This window comes from Bactrocera dorsalis, unplaced genomic scaffold, assembly GCF_023373825.1.
Source record: "Bactrocera dorsalis isolate Fly_Bdor unplaced genomic scaffold, ASM2337382v1 BdCtg050, whole genome shotgun sequence".
Classification (NCBI taxonomy): domain Eukaryota; kingdom Metazoa; phylum Arthropoda; class Insecta; order Diptera; family Tephritidae; genus Bactrocera; species Bactrocera dorsalis.
Window position 1 is genome coordinate 1 of NW_026038101.1, and position 14,720 is coordinate 14,720.

A 14,720-nucleotide genomic window follows, 5' to 3' on the forward strand; every position below is an offset into this window, starting at 1 on the left:
ATGCTAATTAACCGTTTTGAGGTTATTGGAGTTGTCATATAGCCAAAACGACAGTGTATTTGGAAAAATTTCGCAACCTTATATTAAGGTGTAGAATTGATTTTTTAGTACATATGTACTAAGCAATCTATACCAAGTTGCGTAAAAATATGAACTATACATATTTATGCTAATTAACCGTTTTGAGGTTATTGGAGTTGTCATATAGCCAAAACGACAGTGTATTTGGAAAAATTTCGCAACCTTATATTAAGGTGTAGAATCGATTTTTAAGTACATATGTACTAAGCAATCTATACCAAGTTGCGTAAAAATATGAACTATACATATTTATGCTTATTAGCCATTTTGAGGTTATTGGAGATGTCATATAGCCGTAACGACAGTGTATTTGGAAAAATTTCACAATCTTGTATTAAGGTGTAGAATCCATTTTTTAGTACATATACATTAATCACTCGATACCAAGTTGCGTAAACTATACATATTTATGATAATTAACCGTTTCGAGGTTATTGGAGATGTCATATAGCCGTAACGACAGTGTATTTGGAAAAATTTCACAATCTTATATTAAGGTGTAGAATCCATTTTTTAGTACATATACATTAAGCAATCTATACCAAGATGCGTAAAATTATGAACTATACATATTTATGCTAATTAACCGTTTTGAAGTTATTGGAGTTGCCACATAGCCATAATGACAGTGAATTTGGAAAAATTTCACAATCTTATATTAAGGTGTAGAATCGATTTTGTAGTACATATGCACTAAGAAATCGATACCAAGTTGCAGAAAAATATGAACTATACATATTTATGCTAATTAACCATTTTGGGTAGTCATATAGCCATAACGACAGTGTATTTGGAAAAATTTCACAATCTTATATTAAGGTGTAGAATCCATTTTTTAGTACATATACATTAAACACTCGATACCAAGTTGCCTAAAAATATGAACTATACATATTTATGCTAATTAACCGTTTTGAGGTTATTGGAGTTGTCATATAGCCGTAACGGCAGTGTATTTGGAAAAATTTCACAATCTTATATTAAGGTGTAGAATCGATTTTTTAGTACATATGCGCTAAGAAATCGATACCAAGTTGCGTAAAAATATGAACTATACATATTTATGCTTATTAGCCGTTTTGAAGTTATTGGAGTTGTCATACAGCCATAACGACAGTGTATTTGGAAAAATTACACAATCTTATATTAAGGTGTAGAATCCATTTTTTAGTACATATACATTAAGCACTCGATACCAAGTTGCGTAAAAATATGAACTATACATATTTATGATAATTAACCGTTTTGAGGTTATTGGAGTTGTCATATAGCCATAACGACAGTGTATTTGGAAAAATTTCACAATCTTATATTAAGGTGTAGAATCCATTTTTTAAGTACATATACACTAAGCAATCTATACCAAGTTGCGTAAAAATATGAACTATACATATTTATGCTAATTAGCTGTTTTGAGGTTATTGGAGTTGTCATATAGCCATAACGACAGTGTATTTGGAAAAATTTCACAATCTTATATTAAGGTGTAGAATCCATTTTTTAGTACATATACATTAAGCACTCGATACCAAGTTGCGTAAAAATATGAACTATACATATTTATGATAATTAACCGTTTCGAGGTTATTGGAGATGTCATATAGCCGTAACGACAGTGTATTTGGAAAAATTTCACAATCTTATATTAAGGTGTAGAATCCATTTTTTAGTACATATACATTAAGCAATCTATACCAAGTTGCGTAAAAATATGAACTATACATATTTATGCTAATTAACCGTTTTGAAGTTATTGGAGTTGCCACATAGCCATAATGACAGTGAATTTGGAAAAATTTCACAATCTTATATTAAGGTGTAGAATCGATTTTGTAGTACATATGCACTAAGAAATCGATACCAAGTTGCAGAAAAATATGAACTATACATATTTATGATAATTAACCGTTTCGAGGTTATTGGAGATGTCATATAGCCATAACGACAGTGTATTTGGAAAAATTTCACAATCTTATATTAAGGTGTAGAATCGATTTTTTAGTACAGATGCACTAAGCACTCGATACCAAGTTGCGTAAAAATATGAACTATACATATTTATGCTAATTAACCATTTTGAGTAGTCACATAGCCATAACGACAGTGTATTTGGAAAAATTTCACAATCTTATATTAAGGTGTAGAATCCATTTTTTAGTACATATACATTAAGCACTCGATACCAAGTTGCGTAAAAATATGAACTATACATATTTATGCTAGTTAACCGTTTTGAGGTTATTGGAGTTGTCATATAGCCGTAACGACAGTGTATTTGGAAAAATTTCACAATCTTATATTAAGGTGTAGAATCGATTTTTTAGTACATATGCGCTAAGAAATCGATACCAAGTTGCGTAAAAATATGAACTATACATATTTATGCTTATTAGCCGTTTTGAAGTTATTGGAGTTGTCATACAGCCATAACGACAGTGTATTTGGAAAAATTACACAATCTTATATTAAGGTGTAGAATCCATTTTTTAGTACATATACATTAAGCAATCGATACCAAGTTGCGTAAAAATATGAACTATACATATTTATGATAATTAACCGTTTTGAGGTTATTGGAGATGTCATATAGCCGTAACGACAGTGTATTTGGAAAAATTTCACAATCTTATATTAAGGTGTAGAATCCATTTTTTAGTACATATACATTAAGCAATCTATACCAAGTTGCGTAAAAATATGAACTATACATATTTATGCTAATTAACCGTTTTGAGGTTATTGGAGTTGCCACATAGCCATAATGACAGTGAACTTGGAAAAATTTCACAATCTTATATTAAGGTGTAGAATCGATTTTGTAGTACATATGCACTAAGAAATCGATACCAAGTTGCAGAAAAATATGAACTATACATATTTATGCTAATTAACCATTTTGGGTAGTCACATAGCCATAACGACAGTGTATTTGGAAAAATTTCACAATCTTATATTAAGGTGTAGAATCCATTTTTTAGTACATATACATTAAGCACTCGATACCAAGTTGCGTAAAAATATGAACTATACATATTTATGCTAGTTAACCGTTTTGAGGTTATTGGAGTTGTCATATAGCCGTAACGACAGTGTATTTGGAAAAATTTCACAATCTTATATTAAGGTGTAGAATCGATTTTTTAGTACATATGCGCTAAGAAATCGATACCAAGTTGCGTAAAAATATGAACTATACATATTTATGCTTATTAGCCGTTTTGAAGTTATTGGAGTTGTCATACAGCCATAACGACAGTGTATTTGGAAAAATTACACAATCTTATATTAAGGTGTAGAATCCATTTTTTAGTACATATACATTAAGCAATCGATACCAAGTTGCGTAAAAATATGAACTATACATATTTATGCTAATTAACCGTTTTGAGATTATTGGAGTTGTCATATAGCCATAACGACAGTGTATTTGGAAAAATTTCACAATCTTATATTAAGGTGTAGAATCCATTTTTTAAGTACATATACACTAAGCAATCTATACCAAGTTGCGTAAAAATATGAACTTTACATATTTATGCTAATTAGCTGTTTTGATGTTATTGGAGTTGTCATACAGCCATAACGACAGTGTATTTGGAAAAATTACACAATCTTATATTAAGGTGTAGAATCCATTTTTTAGTGCATATACATTAAGCACTCGATACAAAGTTGCGTAAAAATATGAACTATACATATTTATGATAATTAACCGTTTCGAGGTTATTGGAGATGTCATATAGCCGTAACGACAGTGTATAGGGTGATTTTTTAAGAGCTTGATAACTTTTTAAAAAAAAAAAACGCATAAAATTTGCAAAATCTCATCGGTTCTTTATTTGAAACGTTAGATTGGTTCATGACATTTACTTTTGAAGATAATTTCATTTAAATGTTGACCGCGGCTGCGTCTTAGGTGGTCCATTCGGAAAGTCCAATTTTGGGCAACTTTTTCGAGCATTTCGGCCGGAATAGCCCGAATTTCTTCGGAAATGTTGTCTTCCAAAGCTGGAATAGTTGCCGGCTTATTTCTGTAGACTTTAGACTTGACGTAGCCCCACAAAAAATAGTCTAAAGGCGTTAAATCGCATGATCTTGGTGGCCAACTTACGGGTCCATTTCTTGAGATGAATTGTTGTCCGAAGTTTTCCCTCAAAATGGCCATAGAATCGCGAGCTGTGTGGCATGTAGCGCCATCTTGTTGAAACCACATGTCAACCAAGTTCAGTTCTTCCATTTTTGGCAACAAAAAGTTTGTTAGCATCGAACGATAGCGATCGCCATTCACCGTAACGTTGCGTCCAACAGCATCTTTGAAAAAATACGGTCCAATGATTCCACCAGCGTACAAACCACACCAAACAGTGCATTTTTCGGGATGCATGGGCAGTTCTTGAACGGCTTCTGGTTGCTCTTCACCCCAAATGCGGCAATTTTGCTTATTTACGTAGCCATTCAACCAGAAATGAGCCTCATCGCTGAACAAAACACGCGCGCGAAACACATTTCGAACCGAACACTGATTTTGGTAATAAAATTCAATGATTTGCAAGCGTTGCTCGTTAGTAAGTCTATTCATGATGAAATGTCAAAGCATACTGAGCATCTTTCTCTTTGACACCATGTCTGAAATCACACGTGATCTGTCAAATACTAATGCATGAAAATCCTAACCTCAAAAAAATCACCCGTTATTTGGAAAAATTTCACAATCTTATATTAAGGTGTAGAATCGATTTTTTAGTACAGATGCACTAAGCAATCTATACTAAGTTGCGTAAAAATATGAACTATACATATTTATGCTAATTAGCTGTTTTGATGTTATTGGAGTTGTCATACAGCCATAACGACAGTGTATTTGGAAAAATTACACAATCTTATATTAAGGTGTAGAATCCATTTTTTAGTGCATATACATTAAGCACTCGATACAAAGTTGCGTAAAAATATGAACTATACATATTTATGATAATTAACCGTTTCGAGGTTATTGGAGATGTCATATAGCCGTAACGACAGTGTATTTGGAAAAATTTCACAATCTTATATTAAGGTGTAGAATCCATTTTTTAGTACATATACATTAAGCAATCTATACCAAGATGCGTAAAAATATGAACTATACATATTTATGCTAATTAACCGTTTTGAAGTTATTGGAGTTGCCACATAGCCATAATGACAGTGAATTTGGAAAAATTTCACAATCTTATATTAAGGTGTAGAATCGATTTTGTAGTACATATGCACTAAGAAATCGATACCAAGATGCAGAAAAATATGAACTATACATATTTATGATAACTAACCGTTTCGAGGTTGTTGGAGATGTCATATAGCCATAACGACAGTGTATTTGGAAAAATTTCACAATCTTATATTAAGGTGTAGAATCGATTTTGTAGTACATATGCACTAAGAAATCGATACCAAGATTTTTTTTTTTTTTTTTTATTTTATTTTTATTTCATTGCCATTGTAGCTAAATAGTCAACATAAAATAAACTAACGAACAATTTGTTTTGCTTATTGTATAATACAAAATAATTAATGGTGCTCTGCGTATAAATTGCAGAGAATCTGGTTACTGTATGAGGTGATACGGTTTTTTGCGCTTAAGCCTTTCTTTCCATTCACTTCGAGTGACAAGAGCCCTGGCTTCAGTGTTCACATGGTCAGAAAGTCTTTCCATATGAGACTTTGCACATTTTTTAATTGATGCAGCAATTGAGTCAATTCCGAGATCGCGTTCAAGATCGTGACTGCGAACATACCAAGGCGCATTGACGGCGCATCTTAAAACTTTGTTTTGAAATCGCTGGATTTGTGCAACAATGCTAGGGCTTGAGCACCCCCAAAGTTGTATCCCATAAGTCCAAACTGGTCTGAACGCCTGCTTGTAGACTAGAATTTTGTTATATGTGGATAAAGCAGAGTTTCTACCCAATAGCCAATACCAGTTTCTGAATTTTATTTCTAATTCTTCTTTTTTCTTTTTGACATGTGCACTCCATCTAAGTTTTGTGTCCAGGGTCATGCCCAGATATTTCACGGTATTATGATATGGTATTTGCACACCGTTTAAGTACAGAGGCACATATCTAGTATTGTTGTATGCGAAATCAATGTGTACTGATTTAGTCTCGTTTAGTTTTATTCGCCATTTAGCTGTCCATTCAAATATTTTGTTTAAATGTTCCTGCAATCTTGCAATTGATGCAGTTTGTGTTTTGCCAACAGACAGAACCGCAGTGTCATCTGCAAATGTTGCTGTAATACAATTGTCGTCATGTGGTAGATCGCACGTAAAGAGTAGGTAAAGGATGGGTCCTAACACACTACCCTGAGGAACACCAGCCTTTATTTCCTTTAAGTCAGAGTATATATCTCCAAGTTTAATTCGAAAAAAACGGTCCGAAAGGTATGATTTTAAAATATTGTAATATTTTTTTGGTAAAAGCATTTTAATTTTGTTTAGGAGCCCGCCATGACAAACTTTATCAAAGGCTTTAGACACATCGAGAAAAACAGCTGAGCAAACCTTTTTGTCTTCGAAGGCATTTTCAATGACTCGAGTTATTCTATGTACTTGGTCAATAGTGGAGTGATTTTTTCGAAAGCCAAACTGATGCGCTGGTATCAGCTTCCTCTCTTCAATTATGTTGTTAATACGCACAGCAAGCAGTTTTTCCAATAGTTTTGAGAGTATTGGCAGGAGAGATATGGGTCGATACGAAGTAATTTCATGCGCTGGCTTACCAGGTTTATTGAACATAATCACCTCTGCAGTTTTCCAATAAATGGATACGTGTTGAAGATTTATAGTTGCATTCATTATGGCAGTAATTTTACATATAACGTTGTGAGGAAGCTGTTTTAGTATTTCACTAGTAATAAGATCAAACCCAGGCGATTTTTTAGACTTCAGTTTTTTTATCTCTGCGCATACTTCATCATTAGTTATTGGAGAAATTTCGGTATAATTCTCGTAAGTATGAGTTTCCATTTCTGCTGCATTGGATGTATCATATGGTTTGAAGACACCTTCAAGGTATGCCGAAAAAACATTTGCTTTCTCGATATCGCTCTTGGCCCATGACTGGTCTGCTTTTCTGATTGGACAATGCTGAGTTACGGGTCGTGAAAAATTTTTTGTACACTTCCAAAGTGAATAATCATTCCTATGGTCGTTGGATAAATTTTTCAGGTAATAGCTTAGAGTTATATTTTTATATGCCTTTATCTTATTGGTAAGTTTTTTACACAATTTGTTAAGACAACTTTTATCAGATGGAGATCTTGTTTGTTGCCACTTTCGGCGTAATCGACGTTTTTCTGCTACCATTTCTTTAATTTCTTTGGTATACTTATGACCTGCTGTGACGTTTCTTATAGTTGGCGTGCTACTCCAGGCTGCATATTGAATTGCATTTGTCAAATTCATGATTTCATTATCTAGCTCGGAATTACAACTTATTTTTACGTGACTATCAACATTGGATAGCATTTGCTTAAAGTATTCCCAGTCGGTATTTTTATTTGTTAGCGAAAGTGGAGGTTCCTTAATAACAACACTTTCGTGTAGTGTTAAATACACTGGTGAATGATCAGATGTCATATCTAAACCGCTTTCTATGTACATATAATTTGAGGACATTTGCTTTGTAATGAAAAAATCAATGAGATCTGGTGTTTTAAGTGGATCTGTCGGCCAATAAGTTGGTGTTCCAGTAGACACGATACTGCAACTAGACAATTGAAGAGCTTTCAATAACTCTCTGCCCTTTGTGGTTATAAGTCTCGAGCCCCAATGAGTATGTTTCGCATTATAATCACCACCCATTATAAATCGGTTTTTATGGCTCTTGATGAGTTCTAGATAGCTATGACATTTTATTTGATGTCTTGGGGGACTGTAAACTGCTGTAAGGGACAAGTTGTTGTCACTATCTATCGTGACCGTTATTGCTTGAAATTCCTCTGTAGATATGCTGTTTTCTTCGTGGTGTTTTATGTTGCTTCTTATTATAATAGCAGCTCCTCCGCGTGCACAATTGTTCGGATGTATTGCATGATACATTTCGAAGTTTTTGAATTTAATGTAAGTTTGCTTGCTAAAATGGGTCTCAGAAATTAAGCATACGTCAATTTTTTCAGTATTGAGTATTGTTTCTAGCTCATTTTGGTGTTTAGTAAGGCCGTTTGCGTTCCATAACATAATTTTTAAGAATTTTGTCATATTTATTTATTTTTTTGTACAGTTTTTTCGAGCTTCTGAAGCCTCTTCTCAAGTGCAATGGTAAACTCATTTTGTTTTGTAATCTTTTCTAAGATTTGTTGAAGAATGCTAGCATCATTTGAACAAGTATTCTCTTTTACAACTTGCGAATAAGTCAGCTCATTTGTTGTTGAAACTTTATTTTCAGCCATTGATTGCCGTATTGCGTTTTTTGGGAGGCTTTTGGTTTCTTTTACATCCGAGCTTTTAGGACGTGGGTCGTTTTTCTTTGAACCAGTTCTTTGGTCACGAATCTTTTGGAGTTCTTTCGCAACTACGCATCCTCTGTAGTTAGCAGGATGAGCCTCACCACAGTTACAACATTTTGGTTGATTGTGATTAGGTTTTTGGCACTCTATGGTCTTATGCTTTCCCGCACACTTCACACATCTTGCTTGCTTACCACAATAGTTTTGGGTATGTCCATATGATTGACACAATTTGCATTGTGGTATGAGCTTTGACTGCTTTACGGCCTCAATGACAACAACTGAATGCAATATGGTTTTTATTGCATATATGTTATTTATATTTTCTGTTGCATCGAAAGTAAGAAGAAACATATCTAACGGCTCTTTCGTTTTCCACTTCAGTTTGTTGACTGCGTTTACGGCTTTGAATCCCTTCTTATGAAGGTCTGATATGATTGCCTGTGGTTCGTTTGAATGATGTAAATTTTTAACCATTAAATACCGATACCAAGATGCAGAAAAATATGAACTATACATATTTATGATAACTAACCGTTTCGAGGTTGTTGGAGATGTCATATAGCCATAACGACAGTGTATTTGGAAAAATTTCACAATCTTATATTAAGGTGTAGAATCCATTTTTTAGTACATATACATTACGCACTCGATACCAAGTTGCGTAAAAATATGAACTATACATATTTATGCTAGTTAACCGTTTTGAGGTTATTGGAGTTGTCATATAGCCGTAACGACAGTGTATTTGGAAAAATTTCACAATCTTATATTAAGGTGTAGAATCGATTTTTTAGTACATATGCGCTAAGAAGTCGATACTAAGTTGCGTAAAAATATGAACTATACATATTTATGCTTATTAGCCGTTTTGAAGTTATTGGAGAAGTTATATTAAGGTGTAGAATCCATTTTTTAAGTACATATACACTAGGCAATCTATACCAAGTTGCGTAAAAATATGAACTATACATATTTATGCTAATTAGCTGTTTTGAGGTTATTGGAGTTGTCATATAGCCATAACGACAGTGTATTTGGAAAAATTTCACAATCTTATATTAAGGTGTAGAATCGATTTTTTAGTACATATGCACTAAGTAACCGATACCAAGTTGCGTAAAAATATGAACTATATATATTTATGCTAATTAACCATTTTGAGGTTATTGGAGTTGTCATATAGCCATAACGACAGTGTATTTGGAAAAATTTCACATTCTTATATTAAGGTGTAGAATCGATTTTTTAGTACACATGCACCAAGCACTCGATACCAAGTTGCGTAAAAATATGAACTATACATATTTATGCTAATTAACCGTTTTGAGATTATAAGAGTTGCCATATAGCCATAACGACAGTGCATTTGGAAAAATTTCACAATCTTATATTAAGGTGTAGAATCAGTTTTTTAGTACATATGCACTAAGTAACCGATACCAAGTTGCGTAAAAATATGAACTATACATATTTATGATAATTAACCGTTTTGAGGTTATTGGAGTTGTCATATAGCCGTAGCGATAGTGTATTTGGAAAAATTTCACAATCTTATATTAAGGTGTAGAATCGCTTTTTTAGTACAGCTGCATTAAGCAATCGATACCAAGTTGCGTAAAAATATGAACTATATATATTTATGCTAATTAACCGTTTTGAGGTTATTGGAGTTGTCATATAGCCATAACGACAGTGCATTTGGAAAAATTTCACAATCTTATATTAAGGTGTAGAATCAATTTTTTAGTACAAGTGCACTGAGCAATCGATACCAAGTTGCGCAAAAATATGAACTAAACATATTAATGCTAATTAGCTGTTTTGAGGTTATTGGAGTTGTCATATAGCCATAACGACAGTGTATTTGGAAAAATTTCACAATCTTATATTTAGGTGTAGAATCGATTTTGTAGTACATATGCACTAAGCAATCTATACCAAGTTGCGTAAAAATATGAACTATACATATTTATGCTTATTAGCCGTTTTGAGGTTATTGGAGATGTCATATAGCCATAACGACAGTGTATTTGGAAATATTTCACAATCTTATATTAAGGTGTGGAATCGATTTTTTAGTACATATGCACTAAGTAACCGATACCAAGTTGCGTAAAAATATGAACTATACATATTTATGCTAATTAACCGTTTTGAGGTTATTGGAGTTGCCATACAGCCGTAACGACAGTGTATTTGGAAAAATTTCACAATCTTATATTAAGGCGGAGAATCGATATTTTAGTACACATGCACTAAGCAATCTATACCAAGTTGCGTAAAAATATGAACTATACATATTTATGCTAATTAACCGTTTTGAGGTTATTGGAGTTGTCATATAGCCATAACGACAGTGTATTTGGAAAAATTTCACAATCTTATATTAAGGTGTAGAATCGATTTTTTAGTACATATGCACTAAGTTACCGATACCAAGTTGCGTAAAAATACGAACTGTACATATTTATGCTAATTAGCTGTTTTGAGGTTATTGGAGTTGTCATTTAGCCATAACGACAGTGTATTTGGAAAAATTTCACAATCTTATATTAAGGTGTAGAATCGATTTTGTAGTACATATGCACTAAGTAACCGATACCAAGTTGCGTAAAAATATGAACTATACATATTTATGCTAATTAACCGTTTTGAGGTTATTGGAGTTGTCATATAGCCATAACGACAGTGTATTTGGAAAAATTTCACAATCTTATATTAAGGTGTAGAATCCATTTTTTAAGTACATATACACTAAGCAATCTATACCAAGTTGCGTAAAAATATGAACCATACATATTTATGCTAATTAGCTGTTTTGAGGTTATTGGAGTTGTCATATAGCCATAACGACAGTGTATTTGGAAAAATTTCACAATCTTATATTAAGGTGTAGAATCGATTTTTTAGTACATATGCACTAAGTAACCGATACCAAGTTGCGTAAAAATATGAACTATACATATTTATGCTAATTAACCGTTTTGAGGTTATTGGAGTTGTCATACAGCCATAACGACAGTGTATTTGGAAAAATTACACAATCCTATATTAAGGTGTAGAATCCATTTTTTAGTACATATACATTAAGCAATCGATACCAAGTTGCGTAAAAATATGAAGTATACATATTTATGATAATTAACCGTTTTGAGGTTTCTGGAGTTGTCATATAGCCATAACGACAGTGTATTTGGAAAAATTTCACAATCTTATGTTAAGGTGTAGAATCCATTTTTTAAGTACATATACACTAAGCAATCTATACCAAGTTGCGTAAAAATATGAACTATACATATTTATGCTAATTAGCTGTTTTGATGTTATTGGAGTTGTCATATAGCCATAACGACAGTGTATTTGGAAAAATTTCACAATCTTATATTAAGGTGTAGAATCCATTTTTTAGTACATATACATTAAGCAATCGATACCAAGTTGCGTAAAAATATGAACTATACATATTTATGCTTGTACAAATGAGCATCCTCCCACGGCCTCAACACACACACCACACCACACCACATCGATTAACACTTACATCACTAACACGCAACATTCACCACACCACATCACATCGATTAAAGCTTTCATCCTACACGAGAGCAGCACACCGACACCTACACACACACGTACATCACCCACAGTCATACCATCCTATTCAGCGCCAACGGGGATAAAGAAGGATCGATGCTGAGATTCAAGTTCAGTTCGTTTGCGACATCATCAGCGATCGGTACGATTCAATCTCTGTGCGTCCCGCCGGTACATCCAGATCCGCATTAAAAGGTTTTTGTGACATTTACATAAGTATACACATCTGTATTCCTCTTTTTCAAAAAGTCATTGAAAGTCGCTTGGTTCATTTTAAATAAAATCAATAATAAAATTCGGTTGTGCTCGATCCTCACACTCACGGATAAACTCATTTTCAGTTTAGTTTCATTTTTGGTATAAAAACCCAAAAAGGTGAGTGCACAGAATTTACATTGGTCCTTCGAGCCTACAGAAAGGCACATGGTACAAGCAGTGAAGTGCAGTGACACAAAAATTAAAAAAAAAAAAAAAAAAAAAAAAAAGTGAGTGACAAAGAATATATACATACATGTACCAAAAGTGAACATACATATAAAACATACATATAAAAGAAAAAAAAAAAGAAGTTAGTAAAAAGTGCGGTGAACCCAAAACGCAGTGAAGTGCTAAACAAACGAAAAGAAAGAAGGAAAAGCAGTGAAATGCAATACATAAATCAATAGAACCAAAAACAACACAACAATTAAAACTTTACTAACAAAACGGGCGCGAAATTTAAAAAATCGGGCGCGAAACATAGAAAATCAAAAATCATTAAATTAAAAGAAAAAAAAAAATACTAACAACCAACACTGGAACAGCGGAGAGGAGGCAGCTCAACAGCAGGAGGAATAGCAGAAGCGCACACGCACCCAATTTTCTTTAAAAAAAAAAAAACTCCCCAAAATCCCCTGAGGGAACATAAAGTGAGTGTATCCATTTCACATTTGATTTTTATCATTATATAAAGGGTGATTTTTTAAGAGCTTGATAACTTTTTTAAAAAAAAAAACGCATAAAATTTGCAAAATCTCATCGGTTCTTTATTTGAAACGTTAGATTGGTTCATGACATTTACTTTTTGAAGATAATTTCATTTAAATGTTGACCGCGGCTGCGTCTTAGGTGGTCCATTCGGAAAGTCCAATTTTGGGCAACTTTTTCGAGCATTTCGGCCGGAATAGCCCGAATTTCTTCGGAAATGTTGTCTTCCAAAGCTGGAATAGTTGCTGGCTTATTTCTGTAGACTTTAGACTTGACGTAGCCCCACAAAAAATAGTCTAAAGGCGTTAAATCGCATGATCTTGGTGGCCAACTTACGGGTCCATTTCTTGAGATGAATTGTTGTCCGAAGTTTTCCCTCAAAATGGCCATAGAATCGCGAGCTGTGTGGCATGTAGCGCCATCTTGTTGAAACCACATGTCAACCAAGTTCAGTTCTTCCATTTTTGGCAACAAAAAGTTTGTTAGCATCGAACGATAGCGATCGCCATTCACCGTAACGTTGCGTCCAACAGCATCTTTGAAAAAATACGGTCCAATGATTCCACCAGCGTACAAACCACACCAAACAGTGCATTTTTCGGGATGCATGGGCAGTTCTTGAACGGCTTCTGGTTGCTCTTCACCCCAAATGCGGCAATTTTTCTTATTTACGTAGCCATTCAACCAGAAATGAGCCTCATCGCTGAACAAAATTTGTCGGACGTAAAGCGCGAAACACATTTCGAACCGAACACTGATTTTGGTAATAAAATTCAATGATTTGCAAGCGTTGCTCGTTAGTAAGTCTATTCATGATGAAATGTCAAAGCATACTGAGCATCTTTCTCTTTGACACCATGTCTGAAATCCCACGTGATCTGTCAAATACTAATGCATGAAAATCCTAACCTCAAAAAAATCACCCGTTATATATGTATGTATCGTTGCTCCAACGGTCAACTGCATAAAACAGATAGCTACTAAATCCGTTTAATAAAACGGTTAGTGAAAGCTTGGCGGTAAATTCACAGTACAAAAAGGAAAATAATACATATATATACATATATGTATCCTCAATATACATATATATATATACCCAAATAAATTATTATATGCCCTTAAGACTTACCTTCGTGTATACAATACACACAATCCGCAAACAATAAAAAATATCAGTATTCAAGTACAGGGTAGGCCATTTAAAGTTGACCCATTTGTTTCTAAAAAAAAAGAACAAAAGAAAACAATGTTATTTGTTCATTTCAAAAATAATTTATTTTGGTCCAAGGGGATTTGTTTCAGCTAATATTTAAAAATTAGATCGCGTAAATGGGCACCTTTAGCTTTGACAGCTAAATGCACTCTTTTTTCGACATTTTCCATGACTTTGGCCAATGTTTCGGATGATATGGCGGCTGTTTCACGTCGAATGTTGGCTTTCAGTTGAGCTAAGGTCTTTGGCTTATTAGCGTATACCTTGGATTTCAAAGAACCCCACAAATAAAAGTCTGGTGGCGTCAAATCTGGTGATTTCGGTGGCCAGTCAACATCACCATTTTTCGATATCAATTTTTTCGATGGCCTAT